Below are 24,003 nucleotides of genomic sequence, written 5' to 3' on the forward strand. Positions count from 1 at the left end.
TGAAAAGTGACAATAGATTAGTATGTCGCGTGTCAAGTCTCTTTAACGCGTCGTTTCGATTACCTAAGCATGGTTATGTTATTTTACGCAAAGTGTGCGTGAAAAGTTATGCTAGATTAGTATGTTGCCCCTCAAGTCTCTTTAATGCATATTCCGATTACCTAAGCATGGTTACGTTATATTACGTAAAGTGTGCGTGAAAAGTGACGCTAGATTAGTATGTCGCGTCTCAGGTCTCTTTAAGGCGTCGTTCCGATTACCTAACCATGGTTAGGTTATATTACGCAATGTGTACGTGAAAACTGTTGCTTACGTATGTCGTGTCTAAAGTCTCTTTAACGCGTCGTTTCGATTACCAATGCTTATGTCAAGTCACAAGTCTCTCTAACGCGTCGTTCCAATTACCCAAGCATGGTTAGGTTATATTATACAAAGTGTGCGTGAAAATTGAAAATAGATTAGTATGTTGGGTCTCAAGTCTCTTTAACGCGTCGTTCCGATTACCTGCGCGTGGTTAGGTTATATTACGCAAAGAGTGCCTGAATAGTGACACTAGATTAGTATGTTGCGTCCCAAGTCTCTTTAACGCGTCGTTCCGATTACCTAAGCATGGCGAGTAAAAAGTGACGCTAAATTAGTATGGCGCGTCTCAAGTCACTTTAACGCGTCGTTCAGATAACCTAAGTATGGTTAGGTTATATTACGCAAAGTATGCGTAAAAAGTGACTCTAGATTAGTATGGCGTGTTTCATCTCTCTTTAACGCGTCTTTTCAAGTGTCTCTAACGCGTCGTTCTGATTAACTAAGCATGGTTAGGTTATATTACGCAAAGTGTGTGTGAAAATGGACACAATAGATTATAATGTCGCGTCTCAAGTCTATTTAACGCGTCGTTCCCATTACATAAGAAGCATAGTTATGTAAGTGCGCGTTAAAGTGTCGCTAGATTAGTATGTCGCGTCACAAGTCTCTTTAACGCGTTGTTACGATTACCTAATCATGGTTAGGTTATATTACGCATAGTGTTCGTAAAATATGACTCTAGATTAGTATGGCACGTCTCAAGTCTCTTTAACGCGTCATTTCGAAAGTCTCTTTAACGCGTCGTTCCGATTACCAAAGCATGGTTAGATTATTTTACGTAAATTGTGCGTTAAAAGTGACGTTGATTAGTATGTCGCGTCTCAAGTCTCTTTTACGTGTCGTTCCGATTACCTATGCATGGTTAGGTCATATTACGCATTGTGTGCGTGAAAACGGTCGCTAGGTTAGTATGTCGCGTCTCAAGCCTCTTTAACGCGTCGTTCCGATTATCTAAGCATGGTTAGATTATATTACGCAAAGTGTGCGTGAAACGTTACGGTAGATTAGTATGTCGCGTCTAAAGTCTCTTTAACGCTTCGTTCCGATTACCTAAGCATGGTTAGGTTATATTACGCAAAGAGTGCGTTTGACACTAGATTAGTATGGCGCGTTTCAAGTCTCTTTAACGCGTTGTATCAATTACCTTGCTTATGTCGTGTCACAAGTGTCTCTAACGCGTCGTTCTGTTATCTAAGCATGGTTAGGTTAGATTAACCAAAGTGTGCGTGAAAAGTGACGTTTGATTAGTATGTCGCGTCTCAAGTCTCTTTAACGCGTCGTTCTGATTATCTAAGCATGGCTAGGTTATATTACGCAAAGTGTGCGTGAAAAGTGACGCTAGATTAGTATGTCACGTGCAAAGTCACTCTAACACGTGCTTCTTATTTCCTAAGCATGGTTAGGTTATATATCACAAAGTGTGCGTAAAAAGTGACGCTAGATTAGTATGTCGCGTCTCAAGTCTCTTTAACGCGTCGTTCTGATAATCTAAGCATGGTTAGGTTATATTACGCGAAGTGTGCGTGAAAAGTGACGCTAGATTAGTATGTCACGTGTAAAGTCTAACACGTTGTTCTAATTTCGTAAGCATGGTTAGGTTATATTACACAAAGTGTGCGTAAAAAGTGACGCTAGATTTGTATGTCGCGTCTCAAGTCTCTTTAACGCGTTTTTCTGATAATCTAAGCATGGTTAGGTTATATTACGCAAGGTGTGCGTGAAAAGTGACGCTAGATTAGTATGTCGCATCTCAATGTTCTTTAACGCGTCGTTCCGATTACCTAAGCATGGTTAGGTTATATTTCTCAACTTGTGCATAAAAAGTGACGCTAGATTAGTATGTCGCATATCAAGTCTTTTTAACGCGTCGTTTCGATTACCATGCTTATGTCGTGTCAAAAGTCTCTCTAACGTGTCGTTTTGATTACCTAAGCATGGTTATGTTATATTACGCAAACTGTGCGTGATAATTAACAATAAATTAGTACGTCATGTCTCAAGTAGATTTGACGCGTCGTTCCTATTTCCTAAGAATGGCTAGGTTATATTACGAAAAGTGTGCGTGAAAAGTGAAGCTAGATTAGTACGTCGCGTCTCAAGTCTCTCTAATGCGTCGTTCCGATTTCTAATCATTGTTAGGTTATATTACGCAAAGTGTGCAAAAAAAAGTGACGCTAGATTAGTATTACGCGTCTCAAATCTCTGTAACGCGTCGTTTTCGAATACCATGCCTATGTCGCTTCACAAGTCTCTCTAACGCGTCGTTCTGATTACCTACGGATATATTACGCAACGTGTGCGTGAAAAATGACAATAGATTAGTAGGTCGCGTCTCAAGTCTATTTAACGCGTCTTTCCGATTTACCTACGGATATATTACGCAACGTGTGCGTGAAAAATGACAATAGATTAGTAGGTCGCGTCTCAAGTCTATTTAACGCGTCGTTCCGATTACCTATGCATAACCTATGTTATATTACGCAAAGTGTGCATGAATAGTAATGCTAGATTAGTACGTCGCATCTCAAGTCTCTCTAATGCGTTATTCGGATTTGTAAGCATGGTTAGGTTATATTACGCAAAGTGTGCAAAAAAAAGTGACGTTAGATTAGTATTACGCGTCTCAAATCTCTGTAATGGTCATTTTCGATTACCATGCCTATGTCGCGTCACAAGTCTCTCTAACGCGCCGTTCCGATTACCTACGCATGGTTAGGTTATATTACGCAACATGTGCTTGAGAAATGACAATAGATTAGTATGTCGCGTCTCAAGTCTATTTAACGCGTCGTTTTGATTACGTAAGCATGGTTAGGTTATATTACGCAACGTGTGCATGAAAAGTGACGCTAGATTAGTATATTGCGTCTCAAGTCTTTTTAACGCGTCGTTTCCATGCTTATGTCGCGTCTCAATTCTCTTTAACGCGTTGTACCGATTACCTAAGGATGGTTAGGTTACTTTACATAAAGTGTGCGTGAAATGTAACAATACATTAGTATGTCGCGCCTCAAGTCTATTTAACACGTAGTTCCGATTACCTAAGCATGGTTAGGTTATATTATGCATAGTGTGCGTGAAAAGGTATGATAGATAAATATGCCGCGTCTCAATTATCTTTAACGCGTTGTTCTGATCACACTTCTAGTTAACTCGTCGTTCCAATTACCTTAACATAGTTAGGTTATATTACGCAAAGTGTACGTGGAAAGTGACGCTAGATTAGCATGTCACGTCTCAATTCTCTTTAATGCGTTGTACCGATTACCTAAGGATGGTTAGGTTACTTTACGGAAAGTGTGCGTGAAACGTAACAATACATTAGTATGTCGTATCTAAAGTCTATTTAACGCGTCGTTCCGATTACCTTAGCATGATTAGGTTATATTACGCAAAGTGTGCTTGAATAGTGACGCCAAATTAGTATGTCGTGTCAGAAGTCTCTTTAACGCGTCGTTCCGATTACCTAAGTATGTGCGTGAAAGTGACGCTAGATTATGTTACGCAAAATGTGCATGAAAAGTGACGCTAGATTAATATGTCGCGTCTCAAGTCTCGTTAATACGTCGTTCCGATTACCTATGCATGGTTAGGTAGTATTGCGCAAAGTGTGCGTGAAAAGTGACGTTAGATTAGTATGGCGCATCTCAAGTATTTTCAAATGCGTCGTTCCGATTACCTAAGCATGGTTAGGTTATACTACGCATAGTGTGCGTGAAAAGTGACAATAGATTAGTATGTCGCATCTCAAGTCTCTTTAACGCGTGTTTCGATTCCCTAAGCATGATTAGGTTACATTACGCAAAGTGTGCGTGAAAACTGATGGTATATTAGTATGTCGCGTCTCAAGTCTCTTTTCACCTCGTTCCGATTATCTAAGCATGTCGCGTCTCAAGTTTCTTTAATGCGTCGTTCCGATTATCTTAGCATGGTTAGGTTATATTACAAAAATTCTGCGAGAAAGTGACAATATATTAGTATGTCGCGTCTCAAGTCTCTTTATGGCTTCGTTTCGATTATCATGCTTATGTCGCATCACAAATCTCTCTAACGCATCGTTCCGATTACCAAAGCATGGTTAGGTTATATTACGCAAAGTGTGCGTGATAAGTGACGCTAGATTAGTATGTCGCGTCTCAAGTGTCTCTAACGCGTCGTTCCGATTACCTAAGCATGGTTAGGTTATATTACGAAAAGAGTGCGTGAAAAGTGACGCTAGATTAGTATGTCACATCTCTAGTCTCTTTAACGCGTCGTTCCAATTACCTAAGAATGGTTATGTTAAATTACGCTAAGTGCGCCTTAAAGTGACGTTACATTAGTATGTCGCATCTCAAGTCTCTTTAACGCGGCGTTTTGATTACCTATGCATGGCTAGGTTGTATTACGCAAAGTGTGATCGAAAAGTGACGTTAGATTAGTATGGCGCGTCCTAAGTCTCTTTTATTGTGTCGTTTCGATTACCTAAGCATGGTTAGGTTGTATTACGCAAAGTGTGCGTGAAAGTGACACCAGATTAGTATGTCACGTCTCAAGTATCTTTAACGCGTCGTTCCGATTACCTAAGCATGGTTAGGTTATTTTACGCAAAGTGTGCGTGAAAAATTACGGTAGATTAGTATATCGCATCTCAAGTTTCGTTAATGCGTCCTTCCGATTACCTAAGAATGGTTATATTATATTACGCCAAGTGCGCGTTAAAAGTGTCGCTAGATTAGTATGTTGTCTCACAAGTCTTTTAATCGCGTTGTTACGATTACCTTACATGGTTAGGTTATATTAGGCAATGTGTGCGTGAAAACTATTTCTAGGTTAGTATGTCGTGTCTCAAGTCTCTTTAAAGCATCGTTTCGAATACCTAATCATTGTTAGGTTGTAACGCTAGATTAGTATGGCGCGTTTCAAGTCTCTTTAACGCGTCGTTTTGATTACTGTGCTTATGTCACGTCACAAGTGTCTCTAACCCATCGTTCTGATTACCTAAGCATGGTTAGGTTATATTACGCAACGTGTGCGTGAAAATTGACATTAGATGATTAGTATGTCGCGCCTAAAGTCTCTTTAGCGCGTCGTTCTGATTACCTAAGAATGGTTAGGTTATATTACGTAAAGTGTGCGTCAAAAGTGGCGCTAGATTAGTATGTCGCCACTCTAGTCTCTTTAATGCGTCATTTCGATTTCCTAAGCATGGTAACTATTAGGCAAAGTTTGCGTGAAAAGTGACGCTAGATTAGTATGTCGCTTCTCAAGTCTCTTTAACGCGTCGTTCCGATTACCTAAGTATGGTTAGGTTATATTACACAAAGTCTGCGTAGAAAGTGATGTTAGATTAGTATGGCGCGTCTCAAGTCTCTTTAACGCATCGATTCAATTACCATGCTTATGTCGCGTCACAAGTGTCTCTACCGCGTCGTTCCGATTACCTAAGGATGGTTGAGTTATACTACGCAAAGTGTGCGTGAAAAGTGATGCTAAATTAGTATGTCGCGTCACAAGTCTCTCTAACTCATCGTTCCAATTACCTAGGCATGGTTAGGTTATTTTATGCAAAGTATGTGTGAAAAGTGTAGCTAGATCATTATGTCGTGTCTCAAGTCTCTTTAACGCGTCATTCCGATTACCTAAGCTTGGTTAGGCTATTTTACGCAAAGTGTGCGTGAAAAGTGACGCTAGATTAGTATGTCGCGTCTCAAGTCTCTTTAACGCGTCGCTCTAATTACCTAAGCATGGTTAGGTTATATTACGCAATGTGTGCGTGAAAACTGTTGCTAGGTTAGAATGTCGCGTATCAAGTCTCTTTAACGCGTCGTTCCGATTACCTAAGCATGGTTAGGTTATATTACGCAATGTGTGCGTGAAAACTATTGCTAGGTTAGTATGTCGTGTCTCAAGTCTCTTTAAAGCGTCGTTCCGATTACCTAATCATTGTTACGCAAAGGGTGCATAAAAGTGACGCTAGATTAGTATGGCGCGTTTCAAGTTTCTTATACGTGTCGCTTTAATTACTGTGCTTATGTCACGTCACAAGTGTCTCTAACGCGTCGTTCTGATAACCTAAGCATGGTTAGGTTGCATTACGCAAAGTGTGCGTAAAAGTGACACTATGGCGCGTTTCATGTCTCTTTAACGCGTCGTTTTGATTATTGTGCTTATGTAACGTCACAAGTGTCTCTAACGCGTCGTTTTGATTACCTAAACATGGTTAGGTTATATTACACAAAGTGTGCGTGAAAAGTGACAATAGATTAGTATGTCGCGTGTCAAGTCTCTTTAACGCGTCGTTTCGATTACCTAAGCATGGTTAGGTTATTTTACGCAAAGTGTGCGCGAAAAGTTACGCTAGATTAGTATGTCGCGCCTCAAGTCTCTTTAATGTATATTCCGATTACCTAAGCATGGTTAGGTTATATTACGTAAAGTGTGCGTGAAAAGTGACGCTAGATTAGTATGTCGCGTCTCAAGTCTCTTTAACGCGTCGTTCCGATTACCTAAGCATGGTTAGGTTATATTATGCAATGTGTACGTGAAAACTGTTGCTAACGTATGTCGTGTCTAAAGTCTCATTAACGCGTCGTTTCGATTACCAATGCTTATGTCACGTCACAAGTCTTTCTAACGCGTCGTTCCAATTACCCAAGCATGGTTAGGTTATATTATGCAAAGTGTGCGTGAAAATTGAAAATAGATTAATATGTTGCGTCTCAAATCTCTTTAACGCGTCGTTCCGATTACCTGCGCATGATTAGGTTATATTACGCTAAGAGTGCCTGAATAGTGACGCTAGATTAGTATGTTACGTCTCAAGTCTCTTTAACGCGTCGTTCCGATTACCTAAGCATGGTGAGTAAAAAGTGACGCTAAATTAGTATGGCGCGTCTCAAGTCACTTTTACGCGTCGTTCAGATAACCTATGCATGGTTAGGTTATATTACGCAAAGTGTGCGTACAAAGTGACTCTAGATTAGTATGGCGTGTTTCAAATCTCTTTAACGCGTCTTTTCAAGTGTCTCTAACGCGTTGTTCTGATTAACTAAGCATGGTTATGTTATATTACACAAAGTGTCCGTGAAAAGGGACACAATAGATTTGTATGTCGCGTCTCAAGTCTATTTAACGCGTCGTTCCGATTACCTAAGCAAAGTTATGTAAGTGCGCGTTAAAAGAGTCGCTAGATTAGTATGTCACGTCACAAGTCTCTTTAACGCGTTGTTACGATTACCTAAACATGGTTAGGTTATATTACGCATAGTGTGCGTAAAATATGACGCTAGATTAGTATGGCACGTCTCAAGTCTCTTTAACGCGTCATTTCGATAACCATGTTACAAGTCTCTCTAATACGTCGTTCCGATTAGTATGGCACGTTACAAGTCTCTCTAACACGTCGTTCCAATTACCTAATCATGGTTATGTTATACTACGCGAAGTATGCGTGAAAAGTGACAGTTGATTAGTATGTCGTGTCTCAAGTCTCTTTAACACGTCGTACCAGTTACCTAAGCATGGTTAGGTTATTTTATGCAAATTGTGCGTGAAAAGTGACGCTGATTAGTATGTCGCGTCTCAAGTCTCTTTAACGTGTCGTTCCGATTACCTATGCATGGTTAGGTTATATTACGCAATGTGTGCGTTAAAACTGTCGCTAGGTTAGTATGTCGCGTCTCAAGCCTCTTTAACGCGTCGTTCCGATTACCTAAGCATGGTTAGATTATATTACGCAAAGTGTCCGTGAAACGTTATGGTAGATTAGTCTCTTTAATGCGTCGTTCCGATTACCTAAGCATGGTTAGGTTATATTACGCAAAGGGTGCATAAAAAGTGACACTAGATTAGTATGGCGCGTTTCAAGTCTCTTTAACACGTTGTATCGATTACCAGGCTTATGTCGCGTCACAAGTGTCTCTAACGCGTCGTTCTGATTATCTAAGCATGGTTAGGTTAGATTAACCAAAGTGTGCGTGAAAAGTGACGCTAGATTAGTATGTCGCGTCTCAAGTCTTTTTAACGCGTCGTTCCGATTATCTAAGCATGGTCAGGTTATATTACGCAAAGTGTGCGTGAAAAGTGACGCTAGATTAGTATGTCACGTGTAAAGTCTCTCTAACACGTGGTTCTTATTTCCTAAGCATGGTTAGGTTATATATCACAAAGTGTGCGTAAAAAGTGACGCTAGATTAGTATGTCGCGTCTCAAGTCTCTTTAACGCGTCGTTCTGATAATCTAAGCATGGTTTGGTTATATTACGCGAAGTGTGCGTGAAAAGTGACGCTAGATTAGTATGTCACGTGTAAAGTCTAACACGTTGTTCTGATTTCCTAAGCGTGGTTAGGTTATATTACACAAAGTGTGCGTAAAAAGTGACGCTAGATTTGTATGTCGCGTCTCAAGTCTCTTTAACGCGTTGTTCTGATAATCTAAGCATGGTTGGTTATATTACGCAAGGTGTGCGTGAAAAGTGACGCTAGATTAGTATGTCACATCTCAATGTTCTTTAACGCGTCGTTCCAATTACCTAAGCATGGTTAGGTTATATTATGCAACGTGTGCATGAAAAGTGACGCTAGATTAGTATGTCGCGTCTCAAGTCTTTGTAACGCGTCGTTTCTATTATCATGCTTATGTCGCGTCACAAGTCTCTCTAACGCGTCGTTTCGATTACCTAAGCTGGTTATGTTATATTACGCAAACTGTGCGTGATAATTAACAATAAATTAGTATGTCGCGTCACACATCTATTTAACACGTCGTTCCGATTACCTAAGCATTGTTAGGTTATATTACACAAAGTGTGCGTGGAATGTGACGCTAGATTAGTATGTCGCGTCGCAATTCTCTTTAACACGGAAAGTGTGCGTGAAACGTAACAGTACATTAGTATGTCGCGTCTCAAGTCTATTTCACGCGTCGTTCCGAATACCTAAGCATGGTTAGGTTATATTACGCAAAGTGTGCGTGAATACTGACGCCAGATTAGTATGTCGTGTCATAAGTCTCTTTCACGCGTCGTTCCAATTACCTACGCATGGATAGGTTTTATTATGCAAACTGTGCGTGAAAAGTAACAATAAATTAGTATGTCGCGTGACAAGTGTCTCTAACGCGTCGTTCTGATTACCTAAGCATGGTTAGGTTATATTGCGCAAAGTGTGCGTGAAAAGTGACAATAGATTAGTATGTCAGGTCTCAAGTCTCTTTAACGCGTCGTCCCGATTACCTAAGCATGGTTAGGTTATATTACGCAAAGTGTGTGTGGAAAGTGACGCATGATTAGTATGTCGCGTCTCAATTTCTCTTTAATGCGTTGTACTGATTACCTAAGGATTGTTAGGTTACTTTACGGAAAGTGTTCGTGAAAAGTAATAATACATTAGTATGTCGCGTCTCAATTCTATTTAACGCGCCGTTCGATTACCTAAGCATGGTTAGGTAATATTACACAAAGTGTGCGTGAAAAGTGACGTTAGATTAGTATGGCACGTCTCAAGTCTTTTGGATGAGTCGTTCCGATTACCTAAGCATGGTTAGGTTATATTACGCATAGTGTGCGTGAAAACTGACAATTGATTAGTATGTCGCATCTCAAGTCGCTTCAACGCGTGTTCTGTTTATCTAAGCATGGTTAGTTATATTACGCAAAGTGTGCGTGAAAAGTGACAATAGATTAGTATGTCGCGTCTCAAGTCTCTTTAAGGCGTCATTTCGATTATCATGCTTATGTCACATCACAAATCAACGTTCCGATTACCGAAACATGGTTAGGTTATATTACGCAAAGTGTGCGTGAAAAGTGACGGCATACGTAATCTGTTAAGCTTTATCGTCGTTCCTCTAATTGGTATCATAGCCTAATAGCGAAGAGAAAGAAATACATATACTAGTTCTTACTTTGTGAAAATTGGGTCAGTACTTTACAACCATGCTCACTAAAAGTTGTTGTTCTACGCCTTCTAGTACTGCTCTTGCTACTGTAAATAAAAATGATTATCTTTAAGAGTTTACTTATCTTCCAGAAAATCAAAAAATATCTGATACAAAAGCCCCTCTTCTCAATCCTTATGATGCGTTTTCTAAAACCACTACCCCTTTTATCCATAATATCAAGTCCTTGATAAAAAAAGCCTTATAAACCTATCAAAGAATATGTTCAGTCTTCCAGCTTTGATCAATGCGCCATTCATGCTTCTCAAGCTGAACAATTCATTACTCTTGAGATTCCACCTGAATTTCTAAGAGTTTGGTTAGCTCAGGGTTATACTCATATTCACTTTGGAGCTATCCGACTTGGTCTCAGTTACCATGGTCGTGCCGGTCTACCAGTTTTTACAAGAATTGCTCTCGTAGATTCCCGGTATCTACAGTATCAACATGCAGTGATTGGTACAGTTGAAACTTCCTTGAATGCAGGCTCAGTGTTTTTCACCTTTTTCCCAAATTACAATCTTGCCCTCTCTGATCCGATGGCTCTTACGGCTTTAAAGGTGCAAATACAAATTACTAGAACTCAACAAGTTGCTGATTCAATTGCAGCTACTCTTCACTATCAAATGGTGTATCGTTTGCAAAACCATGCTTTAAACCTCACTTTACCCGCAAACCATAATGATGCCCTTTTAATAAAGACAGATTCCCAAAACTCCCCTTCTTGTGTCCACATACCAAAACAAATCACCAGAAATGAACTCCTACACCTTTTCCCCGAAAAGTGGTTTACCAACTATGAAAAAATGCATGAATCTACTCAACCAGTTCAATCCTGTACTCCAGTATTCACAAAAAAACCTGATGGCACTGTGGAAACATCCTTTGCAAAACATACTGATGTCACTCCTCAGGTATTTTCTACACAGTTCATGCTTGAACCATTTCCACAAGAAAAAGGAGTTCATGTTGTCTCTTTTGATTTTGAAGGGCGTTCTATATATGCCTTTCAACGGGATGGTCATTGTTTCTTCGATGCCTGTGATTGTGATGATTGCTTAACGGATTCAGAGGATGAAGAAATCGAAGATGATCTCCAAAACTCAAGCTGTTGTTCTGAAGCTGATTTTCACAGGAGATATGATGACAATGATCCTTTTATTGGAATGCTTGGCCAACCATCTGGAAAATATGATTATTTAGTTTCATACTCTCCTCCAACAGATTTGACAACGCCTTCCCCACAAAAACCATCAAACTCACCCTGTCATAATCCACCTAAACCACCAAAAACTTCACCACCACTTCCTTGCTACAAAAAAGCCCTGAAATGGATAAGGAAGGAAGAACCAATACATAGAAACCCTATTGTGACATAAATCCCTCAAATTTGTATGTTTCAATCCCCTTCATATGAAAAGGAATACCCTCCTTTACCAGAAACCTTAACCTCCACCCAACCCATATCAAATCAACCCTATTTATACACAATCCCTCCACTGTCGAGCCAGATGGTACACTCAAATAGGTTTCTCAAGCAGAAGCAGTCTTGAACTGGCAAACACAAAATGCTATTGCTCAGAACCAAAAGCTCACTAAGCTTGAAGGAAAGATCGATCAAGTCTCTCTTAAACTCAGTGATATTGATGACAAATTTCAGAAAGATATCAAAAATAGAATCGCTGGTCTTCAAAGCAAAGTTCAAGCAGGCCAAGATGAGATGAAGGTGTTTAATTCAAAAATTATCTTTGAATGCTCTTGGTGCTAAGGAGATTGAAATAGGCAAATTGAAGGCAGACATTCAAGCCCTTGAAAAACATCTGAAACAAAGATCTTCTTCTATGGATACATCAGATCCCTTAAACCCTTTTTCCTCCTTCTATACACAGAATTTTTCCTTACCAACTACCACAAATAACCGTGTCTATGAGCTTAAAATGCCTTCTGAAGATGAGCTTAGAAGTCTTGGTCTTGAAAGAGAATTGTTTAATAAAAGGCTTTGAAAAGGAAAATTTCCCTCCACCAAAACATTTTCTTCATCTTCGGCTGACTCGACCGATCAAGACACTAAACCAAAAACCCCTTTTCCCACCTATGATATAATGATGGTCAATCCGATCCAGAATTTTCTTCAGACTTGTGCCACCAACAAGATGCCTACTTTTGATATTGGTCAGATTGATGCAGAATCCTCTTCATCTAGCCATTCCGAAAGTCTGGGTAGTTCTGACTCAGATAGTGAGGATCAGATACAATTCATGGCAGCACCACCTAGTACTTCTCAGCAATCTTATTACAAAGAACCTCCAGAAGATGACAATGATGCAAACAGCTTTGAATTCTCCAGTCCACAAACCACATATGCACCCGCTTCAGGTGAATATACTAAAGCTACTGGAGTATTCTTTACCTTGGATAATATCCCTCCTTCCCAATATAGGGATAGAATTCAAGAGTTCAGTGCTTGGCTAGAAAGTCAATTGCTTAAACCAGATGTTGTTCTTCATGATATCCTCCAGTTTTTCTGCTCTAGATTCACTGGAAAGTTACAAGATTGGTTTAATGGGTTACCTCAAGAATCCAGGTTTACTCTTATAAATGCACCCACGACTACATCGTTCTTGGGATGTATTTATAATGAATTCTTGGGAAAAATCAATGATGATGAGGAGATTGCACGGAAAGAGTTCTATCAAACGAAGTGTTGCTCTTTAAAGAAAAGAGATCTTGATATTCACTTTCAAAGAATCTCTAAGAGATTTTATCGTCTTTCTGGCAACAACAATCCTGATTTAAAGCAAGCCTTTTTAGCCTCTTTGCCAGAATTGCTGTCTACAAAGATGTTCACTCTAATCCAGCAGACAGATAAGAAGATAAATGATCTTAGTCTTGGAGAACTCTATCAAATTATGCTCAGAGCTTTATCTCAACTCTGTGAACAGAAAAAGGTCTTGAATATGTATTTTTCAAGACAGAAGAATCCATTGATGAAGTTATCATGCAACAGACCGGATCTAATGGTCAAATGTGATTCTTCTTCTACATCATGCACTTGTTTGTCAAAGAAGAAGAAGAGCCATTCCTTCAAGATGAAAGGACAAAAAAGGTTCCATAAACGATCTTCCAAAAGATGGCGCTATTTTAAGAAGAAGAAGTTCCGAGGAAGGACAAAATCAAATAAGTGCTTCATGTGTGGAAAAGAAGGTCACTTTGCAAAAAGCTGTCCTACCAAAGCAAAAAAAATATTCGAAACTTATTCAGCAAATCCAGCAAATGACTTCAGTTGATCTCGATGATGCTGATATTGAATCCTTATTTTTTGAAGAAGATGAGTCTGGTCCATATAGTTTATTCGCGATCAGCAGATGGGACGACGATCCTTCAGATGATGATCTTCAATTCTCCATCCAACATCCAGCTGACAGTGTTTATGCTACTTCTTCCCAACCTATTCCACATGTTGTCGAACAGATATATCCAGAAAAGTTTGCTCGACCTATCAAGGCCATAGCTTTCATGGATACTGGTGCTCGCAAGACGATTATCAATTTTGATGTGCTCCCACCGCAATATTGGGTATCCCATAAAGAATACTTCAGGGCAGCGGATGGAAAGATTTTCTATACAGACTGGAAAACGAAGAATCCAATCAAAATCCAGTTCTTCCCTGGTTGTCACATATGGACTCAAGTTCTTGGTTCTTCTCTTCCAAACAAAGACATAGTCCTTGGATTTGACATTTTCTGGGGTATCAGTGGACTGCAACTTTTATCGAATGGGATCAAATACGAGAAGTATTTTCAACCTTATACAGAGGTATCATCTTTTTTCACAATTCAACCCTCTGTTGTTCCATTCTTTTCTGATATTCAAGAAACTCTAAAAAGTCTATGTTCTGCCAATTCCCACACAGAGTTTCTCTCTAAATGTCCCAACCCTCTTTGGAAAAATCCTGATTTCTTCATTTCGTTACCCTTCAAACAAAATGAAAATGTTAATCCTACTAAAGCCACCCATCTGGGAATGTCACCCTCTGATCTTACATTAGCCATTGATGAATGTGCCCAACTTCTTTCACAAGATCTGATAGAATCCACTAAGTCTGAATGGGCATGTCAAGCTTTTTATGTCAATAAAAGGTCAGAACAAGTAGGAGGAAAAAAAGACTTGTCATAAACTATCAACCTCTAAACCACTTTCTTAGAGATGATAAGTTTCCTCTTCCAAAGATTTTCTCTCTTTTCACCTATCTTTCAGGAGCAAGAATTTTCTCTAAGTTTGATCTTAAAGCAGGCTTCTGGCAATTAGGTATCAAACCAGAGGAAAGATATAAAACAGCCTTTTGTATACCAAACCATCATTATCAATGGACAGTCATGCCATTTGGTCTTAAGGTTGCTCCTTCTATTTTCCAAAAAAGCCATGGTCAAAATTTATGAGCCACTTCTCCCATCAGCGCTCATTTATATTGATGATATTCTATTGTTTTCTTCTGATACATCCAGTCATGAGAAATTACTCCAACATTTCTTTGACATCACTAAGCAATTTGGAGTTATGTTGTCTCCTACTAAGATGTATATTGGCAAACCGGAAATGGAGTATCTCGGCATGAATTTCAAAGATGGTGCTTATCAACCTGGACAACATTTTGCTGCTGAATTGCTCAAGTTTTCAGATCAAGGTCTCTCTCAAAAACAGGTTCAGCAATTTCTTGGAATTGTTAATTATTTGAGAGACTTCATTCCAAATTTCACTCAAAAGGTGGCCCCGTTATATAAATCATTAAGGAAGAATCCTCCTCCCTGGTCTGACAAACAAACACAAGCAATCAAGCTTCTCAAAGAAGAGACACAAGGAATTCCACCTCTTCAGATTCCTCAGTCAGGAACCAGAATATTGCAGACAGATGCCAGTGATAAATTTTGGGGTGCTATTCTGTTAGAAGAACAAGACAGCAAACAAAGGATATGCGCTTATGCTAGTGGAAAATTCTCAGAAGCAGAAACTCATTATCATTCCACATTTAAAGAAGTGTTAGCGGTCAAATATGGGATCAAGAAGTTTGAATTTCATCTGATCGGTCACAAGTTCAAAGTGCTTATGGATTGTTCTTCATTTCCAAAAATACTCAATTTTAAAGGGAAAATTGTTCCTAACAATCAACTACTTAGATGGAGTGAATGGTTCAGCAAGTATGATTTCATGGTAGAACATATTAAAGGAAATCAGAATCTTATTCCAGATTTTCTCAGTCGACCTCCTCAACAAGTGTCACAAGTCATTCCGATGATCTATACTTTTAATTCTATCATGTCTGCAGAAGATTTTCTTTTGATGCGGCCACCTCCAAGAGTAAGTAATATGTCTCCGGGACAGCTACAGACATTTGCAAAAGCACAGTTGTTCTACTATCAAACTGAGCTTGTCCGAAACTATGGTCCTAGGTTCCTTTATGAGCTAGGGATCCATCCTACATATCCATTATGCAAACCATTCACCTTGTTAGATCTAAGCCCACAAGATGAAGATTTTGAATGGCCTCCGGAGTTACTTTGTTCCCTTTGGTTTTTCCTCCATCTTTATTCGATAGCTTTCATTTTCCGACCCCCTCACCTTTGTCGTTCTATTCACCTGGTCCTCCAAGGAAAAAAAAAACAAAACTCTCATCTTTTGACCTTTCTTAAGTGGTTTTAAACCATCCCTCAATGGTGTCTATATCTGGATAAGGCCTTTCCAGAAAAAGGAAAACATATTGGAAAAGATCCTTATTCGATCCTTATCCTTCATCGTCCTCATCTTAAGCTATCAGACAGTTTTACTGCATGTCCAACATTCCATATCTACCAACATTTTTCTTATTCTATACTCACACATATGGATGAGCATGAGTATGCATGGAGAGAGTTCCAGTATTATATTTTCCAACGGAATAACGTAATCCCTAAAGAGTTATGGCCTCCTTATCAAGAATCGGCACCATGGGACACATATCCTCCTGCTTACTGCTTAAAGATGGAAGATGATAAGAATTTTTGGAGAAAAAATCATCCAGATCATCCTTCTTCATCAAGTTCTACACTATACTCTCCTATCCGGAACATCAACAAGAAGAAAGCAGCAGTTCAAGATTCCATTCCGAAAGATCATCTATTGGATACTGACTTTAATCCCATAGCAGGGTTATTCACAAGCCTCGGATACGGATATGGATAGGACAAGAATACGGATGAAGATGAGTATTATGCCAACCGGTGGTCCCCATCATTCATGGATGATTCAAATCTATCACCATCACATGAGCCAATCAACAAATAAAGACAAAAATGGCAACTTTCCACATGTCCTCAACAAAGGCTCAAACTTTCCACATGTCCTCAACAAAGGCTCCAACTCTCCACATGTCAATATCAAGTGATGTCAATATGTTGTATTAGTCATGTTTAGTTATCCTTATCTTTTAATCCATGTGTTGTATCGCATGTAGTGCATGCTTAGTATAGGTACATGTGTTTATCCATGTGTCGTGTTTGTACAATGCATGCTTAGCATGCTTATCTAGGCAAGCTTTCTTCCCACCTCTATAAATAGAGTCTTGGTAGGAAGAAAGGAGGACAGACAACCTTTGTAATATTTGACGCTTTCAATAAAAATGCCTTGTTTCTAAACATCTCTCTGCTCCAATTTTCTATAAGTAAGGTATAGTTATATATGTTTGTTTCTCTTCATATCCAGCCATAAAAGGCATAAGGGTATGCTCTTCACTTGCCTCTCCTGAGGATCCTGTGAATCAAAACCTTGTGTCATCAACATGGTAATGCGATAAATTTCAACAGATACTAAGAGGACAGGCTGGTTGCTAAAATGCCCACGGTGAGGCTGTGATCCTGGCTAGTCATACATGTAATCTGTTAAGGTTTATCGTCGTTCCTCTAATTGGTCGCGTCTCAAGTCTCTTTAACGCCTTGTTCCAATTACCTAAGCATGGTTAAGTTATATGTCTCTCTAACACCTCGTTCCGATTACCTATGCATGGTTAGGTTATATTAAGCTAAGTGTGCGTGAAAAGTGACGCTCGATTAGTATGTCGCGTCGCAAGTCTCTTTAACGCGTCGTTCCAATTACTTTGCATGGTTAGGTTATTTTAGACAATTTGTGCGTGATAAGTTACGCGAGATTAGTATATCGCGTCTCAAGTCTCTTTAACGCGTTGTTCCGATTACCTAAGAATGGTTATGTTAAATTACGCCAAGTGCGCGTTAAAGTGACGCTACATTAGTATGTCACATCTCAAGTCTCTTTAATGCGTCGTTTTGATTACCTAAGCATGGCTAGGTTGTATTACGCAAAGTGTGATCGAAAAGTGACGTTAGATTAGTATGGCGCGTCCTAAGTCTCTTTATTGCGTCGTTTCGATTACCTACGCATGGTTAGGTTGTATTACGCAAAGTGTGCGTAAAAGTGACACTAGATTAGTATGTCACGTCTCAAGTATCTTTAACGCGTCCTTCCGATTACCTAAGCATGGTTGGGTTATTTTACGCAAAGTGTGAGCGAAAAATTACGGTAGATTAGTATATCGCGTCTCAAGTCTCGTTAACGCGTCGTTCCGATTACCTAAGAATGGTTATATTATATTACGCCAAGTGCGCGTTAAAAGTGTCGCTAGATTAGTATGTTGTCTCACACGTCTTTTAAACGCGTTGTTACGATTACCTTACATGGCTAGGTTATATTGCGCAATGTGTGCGTGAAAACTATTGCTAGGTTAGTATGTCGTGTCTCAAGTATCATTAAAACGTCGTTTCGAATACCTAATCATTGTTAGGTTGTAACGCTAGATTAGTATGGCGCATTTCAAGTCTCTTTAACACGTCGTTTTGATTACTGTGCTTATGTCACGTCACAAGTGTCTCTAACGCGTCGTTCTGATAACCTAAGCATGGTTAGGTTATATTGCACAAAGTGTGCGTGAAAAGTGACAATAGATTAGTATGTCAGGTCTCAAGTCTCTTTAACGCGTCGTTCCGATTATGTAAGCATGGTAAGGTTATTTTACGCAAAGTGTGCGTGAAAAGTTACGCTAGATTAGTATGTCGCGCCTCAAGTCTCATTAATGCATATTGCGATTACCTAAGCATGGTTAATGTGTCGTTCCAATTACCTGAGCATGGTTAGGTTATTTTACACAAAGTGTGCGTGAAAAGTTACGCGAGATTAGTATATCGCGTCTCAAGTCTCTTTAACGCGTCGTTCCGATTACCTAAGAATGGTTATGTTATTGTACACCAAGTGCGCGTTAAAAGTGACGCTACATTAGTATGTCGCATCTTAAGTCTCTTTAACGCGTAGTTCCGATTACTTAAGCATGGTTAGGTTATATTACGCAATGTGTGCTTGAAAAGTTACGTTAGATTAGTATGGCGCGTCCTAACTCTCTTTAATGCGTCGTTCCGATTACATAAGTATGGTTAGGTTGTATTACGCAAAGTGTGCGTGAAAAGTGACGCTAGATTAGTATGTCATGTCTCAAGTATCTTTAACGTGTCGTTCCGATTACCTAAGCATGGTTAGGGTATTTTACGCAAAGTGTGCGTGAAAAATTACGGTAGATTAGTATACCGCGTCTCAAGTCTCGTTAACGCGTCGTTCCGATTACCTAAGAATGGTTATGTTATATTACGCCAAGTGCACGTTAAAAGTGTTGCTAGATTAGTATGTTGCGTCACAAGTCTTTTTAACACGTTGTTACAATTACCTAAGCATGGTTAGGTTATATTAGGCCAAGTGTGCGTAAAAAGTGACGCTAGATTAGTATGGCGCCTCTCAAGTCTCTTTAACGCGTTGTTTCGATTACCATACTTATGTCGTGTTACAAAGTCTCTCTAACACGTCGTTCCGATTACCAAAGTATGGTTATGTTAAATTACGCAAAGTGTGCGTGAAAAGAGTTGCTAGATTAGTATGTCGCGTCTCAAGTCTCTTTAACGCGTCGTTCCGATTACCTAGGCATGGTTAGGTTATTTTACGCAAAGTGTGCGTGAAAAGTGACGCTAGATTAGAATGTGACGTCTCAAGTCTCTTTAACCAGTCGCTCCGATTACCTAAGCATGGTTAGGTTATATTACACAATGTGTGCGTGAAAACTGTTGCTAGGTTAGTATGTTGCTTATCAAGTCTCCTTAACGCGTCATTCCGATTACCTAAGCATGGTTAGGTTATATTACGCAATGTGTGCATAAAAACTAATTGCTAGGTTAATATGTCGTGTCTCAAGTCTCTTTAAAGCATCGTTCCGATTACCTAATCATTGTTAGGTTGTATTACGCAAAGTGTGCGTAAAAGTGACACTATGGCGCATTTCATGTCTCTTTAACGCGTCGTTTTGATTATTGTGCTTATGTCACGTCACAAGTGTCTTTAACGCGTCGTTTTGATTACCTAAGCATGGTTAGGTTTTATTACACAAAGTGTGCGTGAAAAGTGACAATAGATTAGTATGTCGGGTGTCAAGTCTCTTTAACGCGTTGTTTCGATTACCTAAGCATGGTTAGGTTATTTTACGCAAAGTGTGCGTGAAAAGTTACGCTAGATTAGTATGTCGCGCCTCAAGTCTCTTTAATGCATATTCCGATTACCTAAGCATGGTTAGGTTATATTACGTAAAGTGTGCGTGAAAAGTGACGCTAGATTAGTATGTCGCGTCTCAAGTCTCTTTAACGCGTTTTTCCGATTACCTAAGCATGGTTAGCTTATATTACGCTAAATGTGCGTGAAAAGTGACGTTAGATTAGTATTGCGCATCTCAAGTCTCTTTAATGCGTCGTTTGGATTACCATGCATATGTCGCGTCATAGGTCTCTCTAATTCGTCTTTTCGATTACCTAAGAATGGTTAGGTTATATTACGCAAAGTGTGCGTGAAAAGTGATGCTAGATTTGTATGTCGAGTCACAAGTCTCTTTAACGCGTCGTTTTGATTACCTAAGCATAATTAGGTTAAATTACGCAAAGTTTATGTGAAAAGTGACGTAAGATTAGTATGTCACGTCACAAGTCTCTCTAACGAGTCGTTCAAATTACCTAATCATGGTTAGGTTATATAACGCAAAGTGTGCGTGAAAAATGACGCTAGATTAGCTGTCGCGTCTCAAGTCTCTTTAATGCATCGTTCCGACTACCAAGGCATGGTTAGGTTATATTGTGCAAAGTGTGCGTGAAAAGTGACAATAGATTAGTATGTCGTGTCTCAAGTCTCTTTAACGCGTTGTTTCGATTAATATACTATGCCTATGTCGCATCACAAGTCTCCTTTACACGTCGTTCCGATTACCAAAGCATGGTTAGTTTTTACCAAAGTGTGCATGAAAAGTGACAATAGATTAGAATGTCGCGTCTCAAGTCTCTTTAACACGTCGTTTCAATTACCATGCTTATGTCGCGTCACAAGTCTCTTTAACTCGTCGTTCTGATTACCTAAGCATGGTTAAGTTATATTACGCAAAGTGTGCGTGAAAAGTGATGCTAGATTTGTTTGTCGAGTCACAAGACTCTTTAACGCGTCGTTCCGATTACCTAAGCATGGTTAGGTAATATTACGCAAAGTGTGTGTTAAAAGTGACGCTAGATTAGTATGTCGCGTCTCAAGTCTGTTTAACGCGTTGTCCCGATTACCTAAGCATGGTTACGGTATTTTACGCGAAGTGTGCGTGAAAAGTAACGCAAAATTAGTATGTCACATATCAAATCTCTTTTACCCGTGTTCTGATTACCTAAGCATGATTAGGTTATATTACGCAAAGATTGCGTGAAAAGTGACGCTAGATTAGTATGTCGTGTCTCAAGTCTCTATAACGCGTCGTTCCAATTACCAAAGCATGGTTAGGTTATATTACGCAAATTGTGCGTGAAAAGTGATGCTAGATTAGTATGTCGCGTCTGAAGTCTCTTTAACTCGTTGTTCCGATTACCTAAGCATGGTTAGGTTATATTACGCAAAGTGTGCGTGAAAAGTGACGCTAGATTAGTATGTCACGTCTCAAGTCTCTTTAACGCGTGTTCCGATTACCTAAGCATGGTTAGGTTATATTACGCAAAGTGTGCGTGAAAAGTGATGCTAGATGACTATGTCGCGTCTCAAGTCTCTTTAACGCGTAGTTCCGATTACCTAAGCATGGTTAGTTTACATTACGCAAAGTGTGCGTGAAAAGTGATGCTAGATTAGTATGTAGTATCTCAAGTCTCTTTAACGCGTCGTTCCAATTACCTAAGCATGGTTAGCTTATAATACGCTAAGTGTGCATGAAAAGTGACGACGCTAAATTATAGTATGTGTCTCAAGTGTCTTTAACGCGCCGTACCGATTACCTAAGCATGGTTAGGTTATTTTACGCAATGCGTGCTTGAAAAGTGACGCTAGATTAGTATGTCGCGTCTCAAGTCTCTTTAACGTGTGTTCCGATTAGTATGTTGCATCACAAGTCTCTTTAACGCGTCTTTCCAATTACCTAAGCATGGTTAAGTTATATTACGCAAACTGTGCGTGATAAGTGACGCTAGATTAGTATGTCATGTCAAAAGTCTCTGTAACGCGTCGTTCAAGTTACCTAAGCATGGTTAGGTTATATTACGCAAAGTGTTCGTGAAAAGTGACGCAAGATTAGTATGTCGCGTCTTAAGTCTCTTTAATGCGTCGTTCCGATTACCAAAGCAAGGTTAGGTTACATTGCGCAAAGTGTGCGTAAAAAGTGATAATAGATTAGTATGTCGTGTCTCAAGTCTCTTTAGCGTGTCGTTTCGATTACCATGCTTATATTGCATCCAAGTCTCTCTAACACGTCGTTCCAATTACCTAAGCATGGTTAGGTTATATTATGCAGTGTGCGTGAAAAGTGACAATAGATTAGAATGTCGCGTCTCAAGTCTCATTAATGCGTCGTTTCAATTACCATGCTTATGTTGTGTCAATAGTCTTTCAAACTTGTCGTTCTGATTACCTAAGCATGGTTAGGTTAAATAACGCAAAGTGTCCGTGAAAAGTGAAGCATGGTTAGGTTATATTACGCAAAGTATGTGTGGATAGTGACGCTAGATTAGTATGTCGCGTCTCAAGTCTCTTTAACGCGTGTTCCGATTACCTAAGCATGGTTAGGTTATTTATGCAAAGTGTGTGTGAAAAGTGACACTAGATTAGCATGTCTCAAGTCTCTTTGATGTGTTTTTGGATTACCTATGCATGGTTAGGTTATATTACGCAAAGTGTGCGTGAAAAGTGACGCTAAATTAGTATGTCTAAGCATGGTTAGGTTATATTACGCAAAGTGTTCGTGAAAAGTGATGCTAGATTAGTATGTCAAGTCTCTTTAACGTGTCGTTCTGATTACCTAACCATGGTTAGCATATATTAAGCTAAGTTTGCGTGAAAAGTGACGCTAGATTAGTATGTCGTGTCTCAAGTCTCTTTAACGCGTCGTTCTGATTACCTATAATTAGGTTATTTTACGCAAAATGTGCGTGAAAAGTGACGCTAGATTAGTATGTCGCGTCTCAAGTCTCATTAACGCGTCGTTCCCATTCGTTTCAATTACCATGCTTATGTCGCGTCACAAGTCTCTTTAACTCGTCGTTCTGATTACCTAAGCATGGTTAAGTTATATTACGCAAAGTGTGCGTGAAAGGTGATGCTAGATTTGTTTGTCGAGTCACAAGACTCTTTAACGCGTCGTTCCGATTACCTAAGCATGGTTAGGTTATATTACGCAAAGTGTGTGTTAAAAGTGACGCTAGATTAGTATGTCGCGTCTCAAGTCTCTTTAACGCGTTGTCCCTATTACCTAAGCATGGTTACGGTATTTTACGCGAAGTGTGCGTGAAAAGTAACGCAAAATTAGTATGTCACATATCAAATCTGTTTTACCCGTGTTCTGATATACCAAAGCATGGTTAGGTTATATTACGCAAAGTGTGCGTGAAAAGTGATGCTAGATTAGTATGTTGTGTCTGAAGTCTCTTTAACTCGTTGTTCCGATTACCTAAGCATGGTTAGGTTATATTACGCAAAGTGTGCGTGAAAACTGACGCTAGATTAGTATGTCACGTCTCAAGTCTCTTTAACGCGTGTTCCGATTACCTAAGCTTGGTTAGGTTATATTACGCAAAGTGTGTGTGAAAAGTGATGCTAGATGACTATGTCGCGTCTCAAGTCTTTTTAACGCGTAGTTCCGATTACCTAAGCATGGTTAGGTTACATTACGCAAAGTGTGCGTGAAAAGTGATGCTAGATTAGTATGTAGTATCTCAAGTCTCTTTAACGCGTCGTTCCGATTACCTAAGCATGGTTAGCTTATAATACGCTAAGTGTGCATGAAAAGTGACGACACTAAATTAGTATGTCGTGTCTCAAGTGTCTTTAACGCGCCGTTCCGATTACCTATGCATGGTTAGGTTATTTTACGCAATGCGTGCTTGAAAAGTGACGCTAGATTAGTATGTCGCGTCTCAAGTCTCTTTAACGTGTGTTCCGATTAGTATGTTGCATCACAAGTCTCTTTAACGCGTCTTTCCAATTACCTAAGCATGGTTAAGTTATATTACGCAAAGTGTGCGTGATAAGTGACGCTAGATTAGTATGTCATGTCAAAAGTCTCTCTAACGCGTCGTTCAAGTTACCTAAGCATGGTTAGGTTATATTACGCAAAGTGTTCGTGAAAAGTGACGCAAGATT

Source organism: Mercurialis annua, linkage group LG4, assembly GCF_937616625.2.
Source record: "Mercurialis annua linkage group LG4, ddMerAnnu1.2, whole genome shotgun sequence".
Lineage (NCBI taxonomy): Eukaryota > Viridiplantae > Streptophyta > Magnoliopsida > Malpighiales > Euphorbiaceae > Mercurialis > Mercurialis annua.